This window comes from Trematomus bernacchii, unplaced genomic scaffold, assembly GCF_902827165.1.
Source record: "Trematomus bernacchii unplaced genomic scaffold, fTreBer1.1, whole genome shotgun sequence".
NCBI classification, from domain to species: Eukaryota; Metazoa; Chordata; class Actinopteri; order Perciformes; family Nototheniidae; genus Trematomus; species Trematomus bernacchii.
The window spans coordinates 202,903-225,214 of record NW_022987568.1 but is presented as its reverse complement, the minus strand read 5'-3'; the positions used below and the strand labels follow the sequence as shown (position 1 = coordinate 225,214).

The 22,312-nt window shown below is 42.9% G+C and overlaps 1 protein-coding gene across 2 annotated transcripts in view; it reads left to right on the top strand.

Moving 5' to 3' along the window:
* The window catches only part of LOC117479102 (deoxyribonuclease-1-like), a 58,064-nt gene that overhangs the window by 8,488 nt on the left and 27,264 nt on the right, over positions 1-22,312 (top strand). The gene's annotated exons all lie outside the window — the stretch shown is intronic.

Below are 22,312 nucleotides of genomic sequence, written 5' to 3'. Positions count from 1 at the left end.
ATGTGTATCCAGAGTAACTCGGACAATGACTCTCAAGTTTAGTTTAATATTTAGTGGTTTACTTGAGTCAATGAGCAGCATTCTCACATAAGGTCACACGTCAGAAGGGTTAGCATTCATGTGAATAGCAATCACCCATTCGTGTAAAAGAGAACTAAATAATGGGATGTTCTTATAAAGTCGGTAACTCCTGGAGAGTGGAGGTTATTGCATTTACGCTAAATCAGTGCAGTCAGTTTCTATTAATTATTTAAAGAGTTTTTCAGCCCCTTTCACACCGGCGTTTTTTCCTGTTCACACCGCAGCGGTGCCGCCTCTTAGCTCCGGAATGCGGTTCACTTCCAGCTCCAAAAAATTGTCGGTCTAGAGGCAAGAGCTTCGGAGCTAGAGGCGGCGTCGCTTACGTCTCTCTTACGTCGAGGCGTGCAGGAAACTAAACCCACCTACCCTGAACATGCCATGGGTCGACTGAAGAGTCTCGTCATGCCTGCCTACAAGCAGTAGCGCTGAGCAAAGTGACTAGAAGGCAACCACACACTTATAAAAAAAAAACACACTTTATAAAGTCAGGCAACACTAACCAGGCTTCCCCCCCCCCCCCCCCCCCCGTTGTTGTTGTTGTTGTTGTGAGCTCCGTTGGGGAGAAAATCAGCGATGTAAACGGTGACGTCATGACGCAGCAGCGGCAGCTGGGCGATGTGAACAGAGCGGGAGCTGAAAAGGGAAACCGGAGCTGAACCAGAAAAGCTCTAGCTAGGAGCTAGAAAGGGAAAAGCGCTGGTGTGAAAGCCGCATGTGTTTCTCTTTCCACCTTTATCCAGCAAAGCTCATTTCTTGCATATGTGAACCTCCCTGGCAGTCAGCCTGATTCTGAATACAGGATGCACATCTAGTCAATCTATTTCATTTGATTTATACAGCCCAACATGAAAACCTGTACCACAGACAATCCAGATGTCAAAAGAGAGAACGCCCCTTATCAATGGAAGAATTCAGTGTGTGTAGAAAATTATACATTTGAAAGTACATTTTTGCGTATTTATTTTGCGCTTTGGTTGCGTTTCCACTTGGCCTAGTACCGGCCGGCGGGTCCTAATTCACAGTTTTTCTGGCCTCATAAAATCGTGGGTCTAGGGCCAGAAACAACGAGGCTGAGTCGGGCTGAGTATGCTAAACTAGAGAGAGCATCGCTGGCAAGGGGGCTACAACTACAACAAGATGGACATATTTGACCGTGATTTAATTGTAATACACGTTTCAAAATGATGCCGAAGTAACAACATACTGATACCGGTTAGTAAAAACCATGAATTAATGCTTTGTCAAGTCTGCAGACAGACGGCAGGCGAAAACCTTTTAAAATGCGTGTTTTCTAGATGGAGATTGGCTAAGCTAACGCAGTATATGCTCCGACCGTCCACACTCACAACAACGGCCTATACAGACATAAATAAAGCAGCGAGTGTATTTGCCATGACACAGGCAGTCTGTGGTTTGTACTTGTTTAACTTTTGTCTAGTTTCTGAACAGATATGAGGAGCTGTGAGCTCTGAGTGCTAACAGCTAACGGCTGTGTTGTTTTTCTGGGGTTCTCATTGAAGATGACGTCACGGCTCCGCCTACACTGCGTTACTATAGATCAGGGGTCTCCAACCTTTCTTCATCTGAGAGCTACTTTGAAAAAATGAAAGTGGCCAAGAGCTACTTGCATCACATCGCTTACATTTATTCACATAGCCCTCATCAGTTGAATTAAGCTATACTTTTGTACACGTGTGAAATTGCAATACCTAAAGCTTATCAAAAATCTTAACTTCACATCAAGGTCCAAGAAAACGAAGATTTCTCACATATTATTATGGCCCACATAGTGAGTACATCACTGAACATTCACATAAGTGTCCTTAATCACCACCTTACAAGCATTTCACTCTTTTGTTAGTGAGATGAATGGCACTGCATGCAGTCCACCATACAGGTGTCTGCTGGAGTGTACCCATGTAGGTTCACTCTAATGGAGTCATTTAAATGTTCATCAGTCGGTCTTGTTCTGTATTTAGATTTCATTCATGTCAGAAAAAGCAGCTTCACAAAGGTATGTAGAACAGAACCAAATAAAGCAGACATTTTCAGTGCTGCTTGGTGAATGTTCTTATAGTTTTCTGGGTCTACAAGGCTCCAGAAATGTTGTGAGTTTTGCTGAGACTTAAGCTGAACATTATTTTGGAGATCTCCACAGGATTGACACTGAACAGTTGTTCAGCCATCTTTTTCTTCTTCTTCTTCTTCGTCTTGACATTAAATTATAAACCATAATAAATCAAGTGTATAGGTCTAGCCTCCCTATATCTGTGTGTGAAGTTGTTCCATCCTCAAAAACAAAAAACTAATACTTCTGCAGTCTAGCTGCAGCTTCTAGCTACGGTCTTCTGTTAAAAAAAAGACACTGAATGTCCTGAATGTGGCATCACAAACATGACTTAAGTCTGAACACAGCAGACAACAGGAGTATTTACAACAGCATTATAAAAACAAAAATAGTGCATGTGGGTGCACACTTACATTCTCTGTCTTACTGTTACATAAATCCCATGAATGTATGAGATTAGGTTAGCTTCATTATATCTCAATCAGTGATTAAGTGAATAATAAAGTTTCTATCGGGTCACTATCAGCCTGTCACTCATTATTTTCAGGGAGGGGGCGGGGTTTGGAGGAACGGAGAGGAGACGGTGATCGCGGAAGCTTTCCTCCTGCCTTCACAAACTTTACACAAGTATTTATCAACTGAAAATAGCAAGAGGACATTCATACTCTGCAATCCAAGACTTGATTAAATCCACCAAAAACCTGACATGACGATAACGAGTGTTTTTCAAAAAACACAAATCCCTGTGTGTCTCTGAGGCGCAGCGACAGGGCCTGATTCAGAGCGGGTCATTCTGCTGTTAGTTCTGGACTGGTGCTGGTGGAGAAAGCAGACGTGTGTTCCGTGTGTGTTGTCGCTGTGCTGCTGTCACGTCTGTTCCTTGATCTCTGCGTCACCGACCATTTGATATTCGTGTGACAGAAAAAAATTCTAAAATAAAAAAACGTTATTGTCCAGCCGCGGCCGAAAAATCAATAAGCAACCTTACTACGCTATAATCGATAATCGAGCGGCGAGCTACTGAAAAGCTGCCCGCGAGCTACCGGTAGCTCGCGATCGACGTGTTGGAGAGCCCTGCTATAGATACTACCCCAGTTCCTAAACTGTAATGGAAATGCGCCATAAAGTGAGCCAGTCCTAACGAGGCCTAGCCATACCGAGCGGGGCCGAGCGAGGCCGTGTAGTGGAAATGCGCCATTAGTGGACTGCTGGCTAATTGAAAATGATCACCTCTGAGATTTTGCGAAATGATTGGCGGTTTTAACTTTTTGTCATTTTTATTTATTTCTTCATTCTGGTATGAAGAAATGTAGAAATATGTCAGAACTGTTATATGAAAGTCTGAAATCCGATTAAAGTCAAGTTTATTTATATAGCACATTTAAAACAACCTCAGTTGAAAAAAGTGCTTTCCAGATCTAAAATAAGACAATCAGTAATCACTAAAAGAATAAAGGTGACAACAACTTAATAATTCTGTGAGCTTGCGAGCTGAGAATCTACAAGAAGCTTCATTGTGTTATTGCTAACACAGATCACGACTCATTGCTTATCAAGAAACAGGAACGCAAGCTTGAACATGTGTAACTTTCTTATCTGTTCTCACTCTTCCCTCTTAGTAAACACAGAACACAAATTGCCATGCTCATTTTTAAAGAGGGAGCAATAGACCCAGTTCTGGTTTTGAAGGTATTTCAAGGGGATTCTTGTAAGTACTTACAGTTTGTTTTCTTTCATTACGTATTATTTATAATTTCTTCATTTAACTTTGTTTAACTGTGTTTTTAACAAAGTGTTTAGGCTGGTCCCAGGCCTCTTATGGGATAGTTTAGTCCCCTCAAGGTCAAGGTGCTTAGAGGAAAGACTCATTGTGGCCGGTCCCAGGCCCACACATAGAGGTCTCACTAGTAGTTGATACAGCATAGTATCGCGATACTTTGCGTGGTGATATTGTATCGATACACAGACACCAATTATCAATATTTTATTATATAAACTGTAGCATATCCCTCCGAAAGATGGTCGTACACTTGACTAATGATTTCTATTTTATTGAAAACTCCAAAAACCAACGTAAGAGCTACACAAAGACACAACACAACAAATACATTTAAGCTACATCCATATGAGCATTACTTTAGAATACCATTAAACAAGAGAACTTCAAATAGTTAACAAAGTTATCAGAGGCGCACCTTGCGAACAGGCAATGCAGGCAACTGCTTGGAAGGTAGATTAAGAAGGTCCACAGCAACGACAACATGAAACACTGTTACGTCCCCACTAAGGTCTAGGGGACCTGGAGACAATAACACACAACAACCAATACAAATGAGGGAGTCAGCGTAAAGGTTGACAAAAGGTTTATTTCTTGTAAATCTAGAACTGAACAGAAATTGAACAGCAATACTCTTTGTGTGAGGAGGAGGAGGAGGAGGAGGAGGAGGAGGAGGAGGAGGAGGAGGAGTCAAAGGAGACTGTGCCAAACAAAAGAAACAAGCATAACAAAACCAGGCCTATCTCTACATCTATCCTTTGAAATCAAAACTCAAACCCTCACTAACTAACCTACTCAGAACTGGACAAAACAGAATACAGGGGTGGCAACAATCCGCTAACCTAGTGTGTCTAAACATTAGTTATCTACGTGATGAGAAATGTACAGGGTACCCCAGACTTACCTAACTCCTCCACCTCTCAACACACACACGTTCACAAAGGTCAGAACAAACAAAGAGAATGACTTTCTAAACACTGCAGTCGAATTCAGGCTCCTCCATCAGCAACAGGCCCAGAGTGAGAGAGAGAGAAGACTTCCTGGGGCCTCCTTTATGGTCGGCCCTGGCTGCTGATAGGCCAGCTGAGGGTGAGAGGATCCAATCAGCCATCAGACTCAGGGTCACAGGCAGATACCAATCAGCTGTTGATCAGCTGTGCAGAAGACAGGGAGAAGAGAGAAAAATAGGAGGGAAGGAGAACCACACAAGTACAGCCTGCCTGGCAAGTCTTTGCTTTGGGAACAGTAACTTCCTGCTGATAGCGCAAAGTCGCCTTCAAGATGAAAGCATGTCTATATAAAACAGGAAGTTACGTTAAGACATGTATACAATCGCAATGAAAGTAACAAAAACAATGCCATCTCCTTTTCAGGTTTAAATAACACAAATTGGGTCAATTAAGCAATAGCTCACGACAGGCCGTGGTATAGAGGCTTCCTAATGACGTCACGGGATTTCGCGTCAGACAACTTGGAGTACCACTCTACTGGCGGGAGCGTTAAAAAATGGCGAAAATGAAAGGCTACTACGAATCACTAAACCCGGAGGATAAGACCGTTTACAGAGAAAAATGTGCGTCGATTGGTTCGGTGGACCCTTATTTGATTCCCGTTAAGGATTACAGCACTGATATAAATTCATGGCCTTCACTTTCCTACTGTGATATCGTGAACTACGTGGTTTTTTCACCTATTCCATTGTACACCATGGAGGAAATGAAAGCGTACAAAGGACTCGAGGCACATAACCAGTTCACATCCGGGTGGATCCGCGATGTTTGCGTTGCATATCAAGGAGATGTGGCTGTAATAGCTGGAAAAGTGAGTAAATATTTTGTGAGGGCCTCTCCAGCTGGCTTTTTAAATATCCCTAAAGTCCCCCAAAATAAAATGGGTGAGGCTGCTTTTATCCACTACGCTACCAAGAAATATCAGAGGCCAACTCAGTGGACATTTTTAAACACCAGCTTTTATTTTTGTTGTACCTATATCTATATGTTTACTTTATTTTATAGGGTTTTATATTGTTGCATCAATTAACTTAGTCTTGTGTCTTATTATTTATTTGTATTATCATACCTTTTACCTCCTCGTGTCTCTTAACCTGTTAAAATGTTATATGTTGTTGCTATGCTGCATGCATCTGTAAAGGTCTTAACACCGAGGGCACCGAGCCTTCGCAGCAGCTGGCCCGAGGCTCTGGAACACTCTGCCCCTCCATGTGAGGTCGGCCCAGACCCTAGGGGTTTTTAAATCTACTCTTAAGACACACTTCTTCTCCCTGGCCTTCTAGTCAGAGCGGAGCACGACTCCTGACTTTTCCCTGTGTTTTCTTTTTAAATATCTGTTGTAATATATTGTCTTTTATTGTGCTTATAGAAATGTGTTTTTATGTGATTGTAGTTATTACATGTACAGCACTTTGGCCCGACCAAAAATCGCTTTTAAATGTGCTTTATAAATAAACCTTGATTTGATTTGATCTGATCTGAGGGGAATTTCTTGTGGTTTATGTTTAACTTGTGATGTGTGCCATTTTGTAAAGCACTTTGAGCTACACGTCCTTTATGAAAAGGGCTTTATAAATAAAGCTTTATTATATATTGCAATATATTTAAATTACAAAAGTTGTGAACCTATTCTTGGTTGTCAGCTTATGTTATGTGCTACCTAGCATAGGAATATGACAAGAGCTGACCACCCACTGGTTGTGTAAACAATCAGTATTTGAAAGTAAAGTTGGACCAAAATATTGGTGGTTCTAAAAAGTCAACAATCCAATAATATTTTTGTATTTTTCAGGTATTGCATTCTCAGAGTATTGGGCTGCCGCCAACATGTCCGTGGGTACTGATGAAGAAGGATGGTGCAGTCTTCACAGCTAACTGCAACTGCAAGGCTGGTTTGGGATCAACATGTACCCATGTTGCATCTCTCCTTTTCTACATAGAAACATCTATACCAGACCTGGGCATCGTACGGCCACCGGGCCACATACGGCCTTTTGGTTGACTCTGACCGGCCCGTGTAAGGCTAATTGGAAATTACAAAATAAACATATTTTCTAACTTTACCTCATGCATGGACTAAAGCTGCATTGCTTTTATTTTGAAGTTGTTTTTTATTCACGTGCATAATGACGCAATACGTATATCAAGACGTGCACATTATTGGATCCTTGTCACAAGACGACTTTAGCCCTCAAAAAAATGTCCGCTAAAAAAAGAAAGGTAGATGCTGAATGCAGGGTTTTCAACAAAAATTGGACTGCTAAGTATTTATTTACTGAAGTCGGAGGTAAAACCGTGTGTTTAGTTTGCGGGGAGCAGATCGCCTTGTTTAAGGAGTACAATGTGAGTCGACATTACGAGACGAAACACGCGGAGAAATATAAAAACTTGACTGACGCTGAAAGGGCGCGGACATCGGAAGCTTTGCTAGCTAAGCTGCAAAAGCAGCAAGGCTTTTTTACCAAGCTTCACACATCCAGTGATGCAGCAACCATGACCAGCTTTGTGATATCCCACAAAATTGCTAAAAACAGTAAGCCGTTCTCGGAGGGGGAGTTTGTCAAAGAGTGCTTGGTGGACTCTGCAGCACTAATATGCCCTGAAAAAAAAGGCCGCATTTGAGCAAGTCCCGCTGTCCAGGCGAACCGTGACTAGAAGGATCGAGGACATTGCGGGGAATCTGGAGCTTCAGCTGCAACGTGAAGTGGCAAGTTACGACTTTTTCTCCTTGGCTTTGGACGAGAGCTGTGATGTCCGCGACACAGCCCAGTTACTCGTATTCGTCCGCGGGATAACACCGGACTTCAAGATTACGGAGGAGCTGGCAGCAATGCGGTCGATGAAAGGGACGACGACAGGGAGCGATCTGTTCACGGAGGTAAACGAGTGCATGGACACGCATACATATGTGAACAAACATTTTCAATTATGAAGTTTACGAAATCCAGGTATAGATCCTCTCTCACTGATGATCATCTGTCAGCTGTGCTTCGCATCTCCACCTCAGACATTCAACCTGACTTTGATGCACTCGTTAAAGCCCAGCAGAGACTAGATTTCTCTCACTGAACAAGAAAAGAGAACTTAAAAACACCAAATGAGGTGGTTAGACTACAAATGTTGGCATGTAAAGGCACCAACTAGCAGTGAACTGGGACACTTTCTTTGGAAGCCTTTTTCTCAAAATCACAGTTCAGTGATGTTTAGTGACAGTTCAATATGATGTATCTTGCTTAATATTTGGAGTACAAAGACAATATTGTGATATCTTTAGAATGCTAAGAACCTCTTTCCAACAGTAAATGAAACTCAAAATGTGTTTGAGTGAATGTGACTGAAAATGTTCACTAATATGAGTCACAAATGGTGAAAAACGTTCATTTTGTTTACCATTGTTTTGGGAAATTTGATTTAATAAATGACATTTTTTTGTAAGGCAACCTCACTTTTTCATTGCTTAACTATAACATATACTCTTACCAGCTTGTCAAAACAATGCTATTTACTGCTTTTTATAAAGAAATACAATTAATATTATGCAGAATTGAGTTCAGCCTTTTGGCCCGGCCCTCCACAATATTTTCAGTTTCTCATGTGGCCCCATGGAAAAAATAATTGCCCACCCCTGATCTATACGGATACGTGATGCCAAGACAGTTACCCAGGAAAAGGCGTATTGGCTTCTACCTGGATCAGTGAAGGATGTAACACCTTCCCCTGTTGCTGACATTGACTTTACTTCGGCTAAAACCAGAAGGAATCGTTTAAGCCAAGCAATTGACAGCCTTGGCGATGCAGCTAATTTAACAACAACAACAACAACAACAACACCACTTTTACGTCACTCGAGGGAGATTCCAAAAGCAACAGATGCTGAGCAACAGTCTTTCCTGGCATCACTGAAATCTACTGGAAGGAAGTGTGCAATATTGACAATCTCAGCTCCACACAATGCCGATTTTGTCCCAAAAATGACTTTGTCAACATTTCCTAAGCCGCTTTCTAGTTTAAAAAGTGAGAACTGCCTAGAAATGGACCATAAAGCCCTTACAGAACATTGCCAAGGGATCAATGTAGCTATCACCAAGCCGGAGGCGGATGTAATTGAGAAGGCCACAAAAACACAGGCCAAATCCAAACTCTGGTATCGATACAGAGCTGGGCGGATTACAGCATCTCGTATGAAGGCAGCATGTTCAACAAGTGCAACTAAACCATCGCTTAGCTTGATTAAAGCTATTTGTTACCCAGAAGCCACAACATTTAAAACTGCAGCTACTGAATGGGGCAACCCTGTCTCCTAAAAATTACGTTCCCACAGAACTAAACTGCATTCTCAATTACGTTTAGCTAGAAACGTATTTTCTCCCACGTTACGTTGGTTATGAACCTATCTCAAATACATTTATTTTCTACATATCTTCTAGAAACATATTTTCTCCCACGTTACGTTTGTTATGAACTTATCTCAAATACGTTTATTTTCTACATATCTTTGCCATTTATTGTCTTGCTTATAATAATGATAATAGTCATTTATAAATATCATTTTAGAGCACACATTTGAAATCGACGATCGGGCTCGATATCCTATGGTTAAATTAAAATCAGTAGGCGAGGCTGTAATTTCGCCAGCTGCGAGGCAGAAAATAATAGTTTTAACATGCCAAAAAGCTGCTGTGTCGTTTATTGCACCTCAAACACCTCAAACTTCCTCTAAGGACAGCAGAAGAGCTCTGTGGCTTCAGGCTTGATCGCCGTTCAAATGACAGCGTTAGTTTCCCCAAAAGTGGGTGGGGCTCTAAAGTGACGTAGATTTTACTCTCATCTATTATTCAAAACCATTCTATTTATTCTAACGTAGATTACATGCCAGTGTTTTATCTTATGTTTTGACTAGACACTGTCCCAACCCGTTCATTAATATCGGGGGTATCGAATGTTTCCCACTGTGTCCAGTCAAAGCATCCCTGCAGAGCCATAATGCTGTCCTTATTCCACATCCAGTCTTAACTTGAGGTTTCTCCCTCTCAAGTAGCCTCTCAAGTAGCCTCTCAAGTAGCCTCCGATAGACAGGGCATAGGTGGACTACACTGTGGTCAGATGTCCCAAGTGGTGGAAGCGGGGATGCATTGTAAGCGCCCTTAACAGTTCCAAAGCACATATCCAGAGTCTTCTCCTTCTTAGTGTGGCAGTCAACATGCTGGTAGTAGGTACAGACTGTACCATCCGTAAGAAACACAATTTCTTGAGTTCTGACAATTTAAAGTCTTTTAAAAGTATGTGTTTTATTTACAAATGTTTACATGGACTACCCTACGAAAGACAATACATATCATTTGTCATTTAAAAAAGGGCCACTTTGTTTTGTTAAAACCTTATCCTCAAACCGACTGCATTATTTTTTTAAATAAGTATTGAAATGACAGTATCTTGCTGATGTTAAATCTGTCTTTGTGTAGAAGTGCATTCTGTCTCTGTGGCAGCAGAGCTCATACAATGTCCAATAAGAGGGAACAGTGTACAGATCCTAAACTCTGGCTATCGTTGACCCTACAGTAATACAATATGCTTCTCATACTGAAGACAGGTGTTTACTGAAGACAGGAGAGCAGGCTATGATTGGTTGTTCATCGTCACATGACAAGCTGTGCGCACTGCCTTGTCCAAAAGTGATACTACTTTCAACTAAGGACACAGCCTTGTCTACATTGACAAAACGAAACATGGCATGTGATCGTCACCCCAAGCATTCTGCAAATATTATTTTTCCTCAGAAGAAGAAGAAGAAGAAGAAGAAGAACCGAACAGCCCTGCCCTTCCTACTCAGTAAATAAAGATCACAACTTTCATGCCAACCATTAACAGAAAATGAGATGTAGTTCTGAAAGCTGTTCCAAATCAAATGTATTATTGATTCAGACTCAAACACTAAGTTAAAGTCACACAGTAGGTCTTGTTAACGAGATGAGAGTCTACAACAAGCTTCATTTTGTTATTGCTAACAATGTACTGTTTACACATAAAGATCACGAGTCATTGCTTATCGAGAAACAGGAACTCAAGCTTGAACATGAGGAACTCTTTTATCTGGTCTCACTCTTCCCACTTAGTAAACACTAAACATACATTTTCATGCAAGTTTTTTAATGGTTTTGAAGGTATTTCAAGGGGATTCTTGTAAGTACTTAGTTTGTGTTTCTTGAATTTTGTATTAAGTTTGAATATAATTTCTTTATAACTAACAACATGGGGGAGATTGTGGTTTAGATAGAAATGGAGGTAGGCAGGTGGGAGAGTATATATGATCTGTGTTAAGACAAAGAACGTGCTCTTTTGGGGTTTTTGTCTGTCTGAGACACGTAGCCCTTATCTGGTAAACTATGCTCATCTCTGAGGGTGTCTGCTTGGTCTTAGGGGTAAGGTAAGAATACCCTTAACCTGGAAAAGGCTTGCATTTACACCCTCCATCTTGAAGAATAGGCTCATACCCCCCGACCACTATTCCCCTGGTACTCTTAATGTGTGAATACATTGTTAAAGCTTTAAAGCTGTACTATCATGGTATATCAGGTGGTTACGGGGCAGGATTATAAACTCATTTTTGCTTGAACGTGGGCTCGTTGAGGCCGGTCCCAGGCCGACACATAGCAGTCTAACAAGATCATATATTCACGGAAAAGCCTTGGAGCTCAAGGGGAATGGCTCAATGTGAGGCTGGATCCTAGACGCCAAACTGCAATTATAAGCTGATGTTAATAAACATTTCCAACGTGATTTCAATCAGGAGAGACGGTTTTGATGTAATAATACATATTTATTGCGCAGATGCACAAATGAATGTAATGGTAATTTTGGCGATTAGGCCCCGTTGTGCAGGAAGTATCATTTGGGAGGGTAGAACCGATCCAATGAAACCCCCCAAAACGAAATAGTATTATGGAATGAAATGTACGGGTTTCTTACCATATGGGCTGGATGCAGAGATCTATGGGATATGATGAGAGTTATACAGGAGGAGAGAAGAAGAGTTTATTGAATAGCATATCATTAAGAGTGGAGTTACTCTCAAGGAACGGACCTTCAGCTCGTTAGAGCTGAACGATGACACATGAATTAGAGCCTGGCTGGACACCGAGCCAGGCCCTGGTCGAGGATAAAGCATGAAGAGACACATGAATGTATAAGATGGCTGAGATGCATGAAATGCATGTGGGGTTGTAGCAGGGGAAGGAGACTCGGAAATATCATATCGGGCTTAGAGTGCATGGAATGCACATGGGGTTTTAGCAGGGGAAGGAGACTCGGATATATATCGGGCTTAGAGTGCATGGAATGCACATGGGGTTTTAGCAGGGGAAGGAGACTCTGAATATATATCGGGCTTAGAGTAAGTGCATGGAATGCACATGGGGTTTTAGCAGGGGAAGGAGACTCTGAATATATATCGGGCTTAGAGTGCATGGAATGCACATGGGGTTTTAGCAGGGGATGGTGAAATGAATATTAATCGGCTATGAGTGCATGAAATGCACGGGAGTTAAACATGAGATGGGCTGGGGCGTAGGCCTACTATGATGCATGGATGATCATATCCTGACTTGACACAAGCCCAGACCCTTCGAATGCATGAATCACGCATGGGTTTTAGCATGAGAATGAGACAATGATGAGTATACAGAATTAAAATGCACATGGTTGTTAGCATGAGTAATAAGACATGGAATGTCACGCGTGTTTATGTACAGACAGTGACATGATGAGTGATATGCCGATATGCTATAAAATACCACCACCAGTTATATGCATATTTACCCGAGTTAAGGCTTGAGAGATTATTGGATTGCCAGCACGGAGCTGATGTCCGGGCGAGTGAAGGAGGTGTAGGCAGCGTAATGCACGTGAGCTGTTAGCTTGAGTACGGTGATGCATGGATATCGTATCCCGGCTTATAAACAAGCGTGAGACGCAGACCCTTCCTGGGTCAAATGCATGAAATGCGCATGAGCATGAACAGTGACTTTAAATGAAGTGCAAACGCACGGCATGAATATGACATTGCACTTAGGTAATTAATGGAACATGACCTGTGATCTAGGTTTGTGAAAAAATGCTAAGAGGCAACAGAGCATGATATCAGAAGCAGAAAATCATAGAGAGGACAATCAAAGTGGACACAAAATAAACGAATGATGGGGAGCACTATGGTGATAGCTGATTTGACATCTGAGGTGTTTTAGATGGGATTTGAATATGGTAATTGAACACCACCACCAGTTATATGCAGATCTTACCAGAAGTAAGCTTGAGAGATCTTTGATAGCCGACACTGAGCTTTCGAATAGGGAGGTGAGGCAGCTGCACCTACCCTAGAAGGACTGCCCCGATGTTTGAGGAGAATTCAATTTTTATAATTGCTTGCTTAAATGATTATGGACAGTTTTTCGATATCATCTGAAATGAGAATGATGGAGGGAGAGCTAGTGGTAGAAACCAAACAAGGTATGATTATGAATGTGTAAGGCAATAGGTGGAAATCTGTGCGTGCCGCTATGGCGGTTGATCTCGTGCCGGAAAGAGTCGCTGGTGAGTGGGTCCGGGACCTGCGACTCGCTCACCCTGCAGATAATCCCCCCAAAACAAAGGATGTGCCGTGCACATCCTAAAGAGTCGGAGAAATGCACGATCGTTGAAGGACAGCGGACGCCTCGTCCAGAAGACGGGAGATGATGGCGTGCCAATGATTATCCGCATGGCGATATACAGTTGCCCGGTGAGGGAGAGCAACTGCCGTTGGTGATGATTTGCTGTAATACAGCTTGACGTTATTGTGGATGCACGGCAGTTTTCGGTTAGAAGAACGTTTCATTACTATGAAGCTCGGTGTGATACCTAGGACTCCGGGTGTGTGACTGAGCGTATAGTTCCTCTTTGATTTAGGAACGCCGTGCTCCTAAAGGAGTCTCCTCTTCTTTCTCTCTTCTTTCCAGTTGAGCGGTGTTACAATGTTATGTAATGTTGTATTTGAACTAGGGCTGTACAATTAATCGTATTTTAATCGCAATTACGATTTTGGCCTGCCACAATTACGAAAACAACATAATCGAAAAAAACTATTATTTAGCTTTGCTTGGTTGTGACAGTGCAACATATTTGATCTAATTAGTTTTGGTCTCATGTATTTGTATTTATCATATTTATATATGTTTAGTAGCTTGTGGAAGTGCGCTCCAAAATATTTGTTGATCTTGTTTATTGGTATTTATTATTTTGATATTATTTATTTAAATGTATCATTTATTTTTGTATTGGTTTTTCAGTTGAATTATACGTTCAGGGTAATCAACAGTTAAAAAGATACTGTTCAAATTATTATTTGTATTTGTTTTAAAGTTCAATAAATGGTGTTTTTCAAAGTCAATGAATAATCGTATTTAATAATCGTGATATCAATTATTGACCCAAATAATCGTGATTATGATTTGTCATAATCGCACAGCCCTAATTTGAACCTAGATGGCGTAAAGGGCAACGCATGAGGGGATCTCCCTGAGCAGTGGGTGATTTGGACTGAGGAGAGCAACTATTAATATTATTTACCCATGTAGCCGGTGCACACGTTTTTATTTTTTATTTTATTTTTTTAATAGACTCCCACCTGAGGCTGAAGGAGTTCCACTGGGATGGATGAGTGGGAACGTTAAGAGCGACGTTAATATCTGCTTTGGGGGGCCAGCCTTGGCCTGCACGCTAATTATTTGATTGCATTATTATCCGTGCGTGGAAAGAGGAAGCATTGTACCGTTGTCATATCAGCTCCCAACCGTAGTCGAGGAAAAGGGGGGTGACTCTCTGCAAGCAGAGCAAAACATCTTTGGTTCAACAGGTGAGCTCTTCCATTTAGAATGTAATGTTATACTGCAGAAGAATTAACTAAATGTTGATTTACCAGTTTATATTCCCTCAGTGATACAGTACTTATGCGCAAGTGGTTGATATAGTGCCTTAGACTTGCATTTATATATATATATATATATATATATATATATATATATATATATATATAGGGGCGAGAGCCCGGAGCTGTGCAGTGAAACTGCTAGCCGCTTATGACGGCAACTTGTTGTCCGGTGCGAACTACTGAGCCGGGAGGAGATGTAGCTGCTATCGGATGTAGGCCTAAGCCCCTACCTACGGGAGGTAGTCCTTTTTCCTCCCGCATCCGGGTTTGCGGGTAGCCAGCTGGAGCCGCTGACTCGAGCTGGGGAACGCCACCTGTAGCTTGATCTGCGAGCCTGCGGAGCTGGTGAAGAGATAGGCCTGGAGCTGGAATAATGCCTTGCTGCTGTAGTTTGGAAAGGAGGAGATCTGCCTCTGCTGCAGGTGAGCTGCTGCGGGATACCGAGCCGCAGCTTGAAGAAGTTGCGTAGGGACTCAGGCAGTGTGTCGGGCCCGGATCAAGATCCTGCTGGAAGCTGGTCGTGGTCTGAGTACTATGAATCGGACGTCTTGAGAATCATAAACCCTGAAGTACGAGGTTAGTTTGGCGATTGCTGTCTGTGTGTTGCGCCGATTCACCTGGAATGAGAGCTGTCAGAGGGGAGAGCAGATTTAAAAGGTTTGACAGAGCGCTATGATAGGCTCTTGGGAATAGAGCGAAGTGATTGGTTAAGCTGAAGAGTGACGCCCCCGGTCACTTATTGAGAGGAGAAAGAGTAATAACATGGGAATAGAAATACATGAATGAGTAAAGACGGTCTTCCTGGTTGAACTTGCGCTGAGCTTCATTTGTCTGACTGAAATGGAAATCAATCAAGTCAAAGTGTAATGATCAGTGGCGTTTTTATATGTACAAACGTGGTGGGGCACAAAAAACGTAGATGTCTATATAAGCTTCTGCAGTGACGTGCAGTGAGGTTCATGGCTGGTGAGGCACTGGCACTGACTCTTCAGGTTTACAAATATTATATTTTGACCTAAATCAAAATATAATATTATTTTCAAAAGCTTTTTTTGTCTGATGCTTCGATTAATTTTAAACAGACAGTTCAACAAAAGGATACCCAAAAAATGTAATTGTATCATTTGTAGTGATCACTAATTAACGGGGTTACATAATTCAATCCAGGAACTACAGGTTGGGGGTATTGTTTCCGCACGGACATATATGTTGACGGTACCTCCGGGGTACCTACGGTGTGTGTGTCCCTTTCGCTTTCTCTTGTCTTCTCGGGCTGCGACCCGACAGCATGTGCATTTCTGCTGCTCATTAAAGTACAGATTTGCACCTTGGATGCACCGCCTCCGACTCCCTTTTCTCGGCACTACATTGGTGATCCTGTCATAAGTCTCGCGAAGGTTCCGAGACTGAATCGAACACGGCAAAAGACATACTGTTTTTCTCGAAATGCCGGAGATTTTTGGGGACGTCCGTAGCTGCCACGTGCACGTGGACTGTGGCTCGGTGCGCCCTCCGTAATGGATGCAGACGACGCTCGCCTTTTCCACGCTTTTCGGCTCTGGGGGCAGGGGCGGACTGGCCAGCGGGACGTTCGGGACGAATCCCGATGGGCCGGTACTGAAGTGGGCCGGTCGGACGATGTGGGCCGCTCGGATAAGTCACTAGCACCCCCCCCCCCGTTAGTAATTTACCGAGGTGGGCCGGCGGTACCGAAGTGGGCCGGTCGAGAGTCCCGGGCTGATTTGTAGTCCCAGTCCGCCCCTGTCTGGGGGACAGCAAGCCTTCCATGGAGCCGATACACGACCGTGCCGGGTTTATTCGGGACATGCGGCTGCATGTCCGGCCAGCGACTAACGGCCGCCGAGAACGGCTAGCAGCTACCAACGGCTAACGGCGGCTAGCCACGACAGCTAGCGGCTGTCGACATCCGACTGTTTTTTTTTGTTTTGTTTTTTGTGGTGCCGGAGAGGAGGTTCGATCACGTCTGGTCGGCCTCGTGTGGATCCTCTCACGATTTCGCCCACCTGTTTTTGTTCGTGGACAGGACGACCCTTTTGAGTTTTTTTCTGGTGCCTGAGAGGAGGTTCGACCATGTCTGGTCGGCCTCGTGTGGACCCTCTCGCTTTTTCACCACCTCGACGGCGGCTTCGGACGTCACACACGCCTTCTTCGGCCCGTGGGTGGTGCGCTTCTGGATCCCGTCTCGCCTCGACTCTACGGTTTCGGACGTCGCCCATGCCTTCATCGGCCCGTGGGTGGCGCGCTTCGGGACCCTGTCTGGCCTCTTCCTTCGCCTCGGCAGCAGCTTCGGACGTCGCCCGCGCCTTCTTCGGCCCGTGGGTGGCGCGCTCCCGGACCCTGCCTGGCCTCTCCTCTAACCGCGGCTCACGGTTCGCCTCGACGGCGGCTTCGGACGGCGCCCCGTCTGGCCTCTCCCCTGTCCACGGTTCCCTCCTCCCGGGGACACGGCTCCTTCCTCCCGAGGACTTCGTGCCCGCCGCCGCTGTGCCTTCGCCTGCGGCCGGGCAGCGCTCCTCCCTGCTGGGGACCACCGGGATGTTCACGCCTGTCCCCACATCGCAACACGGCGACCCTGCTTTCTGCGGCCCCCTGACGTCGGCCCGTTCCGGCCCGGCCCTCGCCCTCGCCCTCGCCCTCGTTGGGGCCCCTACCCTCTCCTGCGGCCCCCTACCGACGGCCCGTTCCATGGCCCGGCCCTCGCCGGCGGCCCCGCCCTCCTCGGCCCCTGTGGTGCTTCCTCCCGGACGCGAGGATTGTGTCCATGGTTGAATTCTGGGGGGGCTTGTGTAGTGATCACTAATTAACGGGGTTACATAATTCAATCCAGGAACTACAGGTTGGGGGTATTGTTTCCGCACGGACATATATGTTGACGGTACCTCCGGGGTACCTACGGTGTGTGTGTCCCTTTCGCTTTCTCTTGTCTTCTCGGGCTGCGACCCGACAGCATGTGCATTTCTGCTGCTCATTAAAGTACAGATTTGCACCTTCGATGCACCGCCTCCGACTCCCTTCTCTCGGCACTACACATTTAAATATTGAATTGTTCTCCCTTAGTAAGATCCCATTTTCAATAAAATGGTGGTCTTACCTTGACTTGAAGATGAAGTCCATTTGCCTATCCTTCTGGACAAATATCTCTATTACTTTTTTGTAAAAGTCCTCCTTATCTTCTTGTAGTTTCAAAAGTCGAATCAAAATCAAATCAAAAGTTTGAAAATTATAAAAGTAGGGTAGACATGTGGATATTATCCGGGTGAACAAAACGTGCATTTATCTAACAGGTACGTTTCCCACAGATCTTATTTCGAGCTATTTTCTAAAATCCTATGGAGAAATCTCATTGCTTTTTTGTCGAGGGAAGCCATGCGCAGCTTACTTCCTGGTTTTAGGACGCGTCACTGCAGCTCTCTCCCTCTTTTTTGCATTTTTTTGTAATCATTATTTTTAATACTTTCTGCTGACACTAGGTGGGGCTGTGCCCCACCTGCCCCTAATGACCAGTTGCCACTGGTAATGATGATACATTTACACGACTCAAGCCTTAACCCCTCATACCACCAACCCAACACAATCTGTGTGCTTGGTGTTCAGAAAAGTCACCAACACTGGAGTGTCTTAGAATCAACAACAAGCTTCATTTTGTTATTGCACACAATGTTTACCACAGAGTCAATGCTTATCAAGAAAAAGGAACTCAACTTTTAAAATGGTGAAACGTTGAACCTCTCTCACTCTTCCCACTTAGTAAATACAGATCACAAATTGTCATTCTCATTATTAAAGAGAAAATAATTGACCAGTTTCTGGTCTAGAAGGTATCTCACTAGATAATATATTCAGGGAAAAGCCTTGGAGATCGAGGGGAATGGCTCGATGTGAAGCTGGATCCAAACTGAAACTATAAGCTGCTGTTAATAAACATTTCAAACGTGATTTGTCTGACTGAAATGGAGTTCAGTCAAGTTGAGCTGAAATGATTCATTACACGACTCATGCCTTAACCCCTCATACTACCAACCCAACACAATCTGTGGGCTTGCTGTTCAGAAAAGTCACCAACACTGGAGTGTCTTATGCCTTTTCCTATTTAAGTTATTATCTATTATCAACAAATATAAAAAAAAACCTACTGACATCAAATTGAACTCAGATATAACCCAGTCTCTGGATAATAGACTATATCCATCTCTTGTGACCAACCATTAACAGAAAATGAGATGTTGTTCTGAAAGCTGTTCCAAATAAAATGTGTTATTGATTCAGACTCAAACACTAAGTTAAAGTCACACAGTAGGTCTTGTTAACGAGATGAGAGTCTACAACAAGCTTCATTTTGTTATTGCTAACAATGTACTGTTTACACATAAAGATCACGAGTCATTGCTTATCGAGAAACAGGAACTCAAGCTTGAACATGAGGAACTCTTTTATCTGGTCTCACTCTTCCCACTTAGTAAACACTAAACATACATTTTCATGCAAGTTTTTTAATGGTTTTGAAGGTAATTCAAGGGGATTCTTGAAAGTACTTTTCTGTAATTTCTGATTATGTTTGAATATTATTTCTTTATTTGACTTTGTTTAACTATATTTTTTTATTCAAAAATAATGGCTGTTGCAACAATGACAACGCACTTCCAAGGAAAGACAACTATGGGGAAATTGCGATTTACTTAGAAACGGAGGTGGGGAGGTGGGGAGAGTATAAATGATCTGCGTTAAGACAAAGAACATACTCTTTTGGGGTTTTGTCTCTCTGACACTTAGCCCTTATTTGGTCAACTCTGCTCATCTCTGAGGGTGTCTGCTTGGTCTAAGCTCTAAGGTAAGAATACCCTTAACCTGGAAAAGGCTCACAGTAGTTGTATAATGGTTTGATATTTAAATGAGAGTGAAAACTCCCTAAGGTTAAAGCTGTACTTTCATTTAGACATATATGTGAATTTGATATTGGTTGGTTTTGTTTGATGATCTGTTATATGACCTGCACTTTGCTCGATTTATGATGTGTGGCTTTTGAGATGTTCAGTTTTTTATAAATTGGCCCTCTAAAGTAAGGATAGGGACTGGGATCCGACACAGGGTTTCTCCTGCAGGAGTAGTTTATTTACGGCTCCAGAGGTCTACCACCTCACCAACACTCTACTCCAGACACGGTCCTTTAGTGCCTGAATTTAGTGATATACTGTAATGGCAGCTGGTTGATGAGCCACGCTGAGATTAGCTTCCCTAAGTAAACTGAAGCGGTCGTGGGTGACGCTTTTAAATCAACCATGAAGACAAAAGTTAAGAACAAATGGAATCATGCAGGTACATTAGCTTTAAATAAGACAGACCATTTTAAGTGCTGCATACTGTTTTATTGAAATACATTTTAAGACATTAGAAAGACAAGACAGTAATGTAAAAAGCAGGTGGATAAATGTCGTGGAGGAAATAGAACAATACTGGCTTCTTAAATGTAAAAAAGTAAATTGTACTTGTACATTGCCTGAGTAAATGTTCCAACAGGGGAAAAGACTGCGTTCAGGATCAGGTGCATCACAGTATAACTATTACATGCTAACTGTCCATCTGTCCTACGGTCAAAATTTAGAATTATAACTGCTTTAACATTGATTATAAGTATTTCTAACTATATATGTCTGTGACCTGTTAGTCCCAGGATGCGTCTGCTCTGTGCTCTGGGTCTCTTCTTGGCCCTGCTGCATGTGACCTCCTGTCTGCTGATTGGAGCCTTCAACATCCGACACTTTGGAACCGGGAAATTCGATAAACCGAAAGCGATAGACATCATCACAAAGGTCTGAAACTCAATTTGCTATCCAATACTTATTTGTTCTTTGTTGTTTTGACTGTATCTTGGCAAGTGAAACATAGTAACCCACTTCCTGTTTGAGTTTCCTTTTCTTGGAAAACAATGATTGTTTTGTGAGGTAATGGTAATTTTAAACATAATGCTGAAGTGCAGCACTAAACAACTACGGTGGCCAGCAGGTGTAAACGTGCTGCTACGGCCCAAACTCTTCCATCAGGAGAAACACGCTGCAGCTTCAGAAAGGATGCAGATATAAAAACACATGAAGAAACATCTCCAGCAACTTGACAACACATGCAGCATTTAGAGAACATTCAGCACCTTGAGGAGACATGTACAGAGTTTACTAGACTTCTGTCTGTCTTCTTCTGCTGTTCCCTTTAGTGTTTACTTCTGTCTGTCTTCTTCTGCTGTTCCCTTTAGTGTTCACTTCCTGTCAGTCTTCTTCTGCTGTTCCCTTTAGTGTTCACTTCCTGTCTGTCTTCTTTTGCTGTTCCCTTTAGTACTTCCGTCAGAATTGACCAATCAGAATACATTTTTTTTCAGATTGTCCAGCGCTATGACATCATTCTGATCCAGGAGGTCCGCTGCAACCACGATCTGAGCGTACCCGACAAACTCCTGGCGCTTGTTAACAAGTAAGACTTATGAAGAGCAAACACAGTATTCTAACACACACACACGCAGACTGTGAGGGCTGCTTCATTCATCTAAATGTTATCTTGACTACTGCAATATCCAAATCTCAGTAATCGCAGTATTTGGCAAAACAAGTGAAAATATCTGAATGAAGTATTGTGGAGAAGTCCTGGCCTACAAACAGTATTCTATAGACTTAATACAGATACACTTCATACTATAATCAATTCATATATTTCCTTTCATATTAGAATTGCAATATCAATCAATATAAAAGTTATGTTTTACAAATGCAGCAGCACTAATGGTGACCTTTTGAAGAAGTTTGTAAAAAGTTTGACAGATCATGAACTCACATTATGATTCAAGATAAACAAAAGGTATGTATATGTGTGTGTGTGTGTGTGTGTGTGTGTGTGTGTGTGTGTGTGTGTGTGTGTGTGTGTGTGTGTGTGTGTGTGTGTGTTTGTGTGTGTGTGTGTGTGTGTGTGTGTGTGTGTGTGTGTTTCCCCAGAGTTACTACTGAGTTCAGCTACATCGTCAGTGATCCCCTGCCTCTGGGTTCCGGCAGCTATAGGGAGAGATACCTCTTCCTCTACAGGTAAAACACAAACTGCCTAAATCAAAACACCAACAGCTAAATGATCTTCTGGATGTATTGCTTTGTTAATTCCCCAGATCAGTGAGCAGAAAGAGAAAACATGTGTTTGATAAAGAGTGTAAACAGCATAGAAAATGCTCCAGGAGTTGTGTGAATATGTGACCATGAGAAAGAGTCGATGAACTCGATCCACTGTTTTGGAGACGTCTTCAAAATTAAGAATTCCATCTTTCCTCTGCAGGGATCAGATGGTGACCAAGGTTGAAAGCTTCCCATACTCTGGCAAAGGCTTCGACAGACCGCCCTTCGTCGTCAAGTTTTCCTCCACACAGA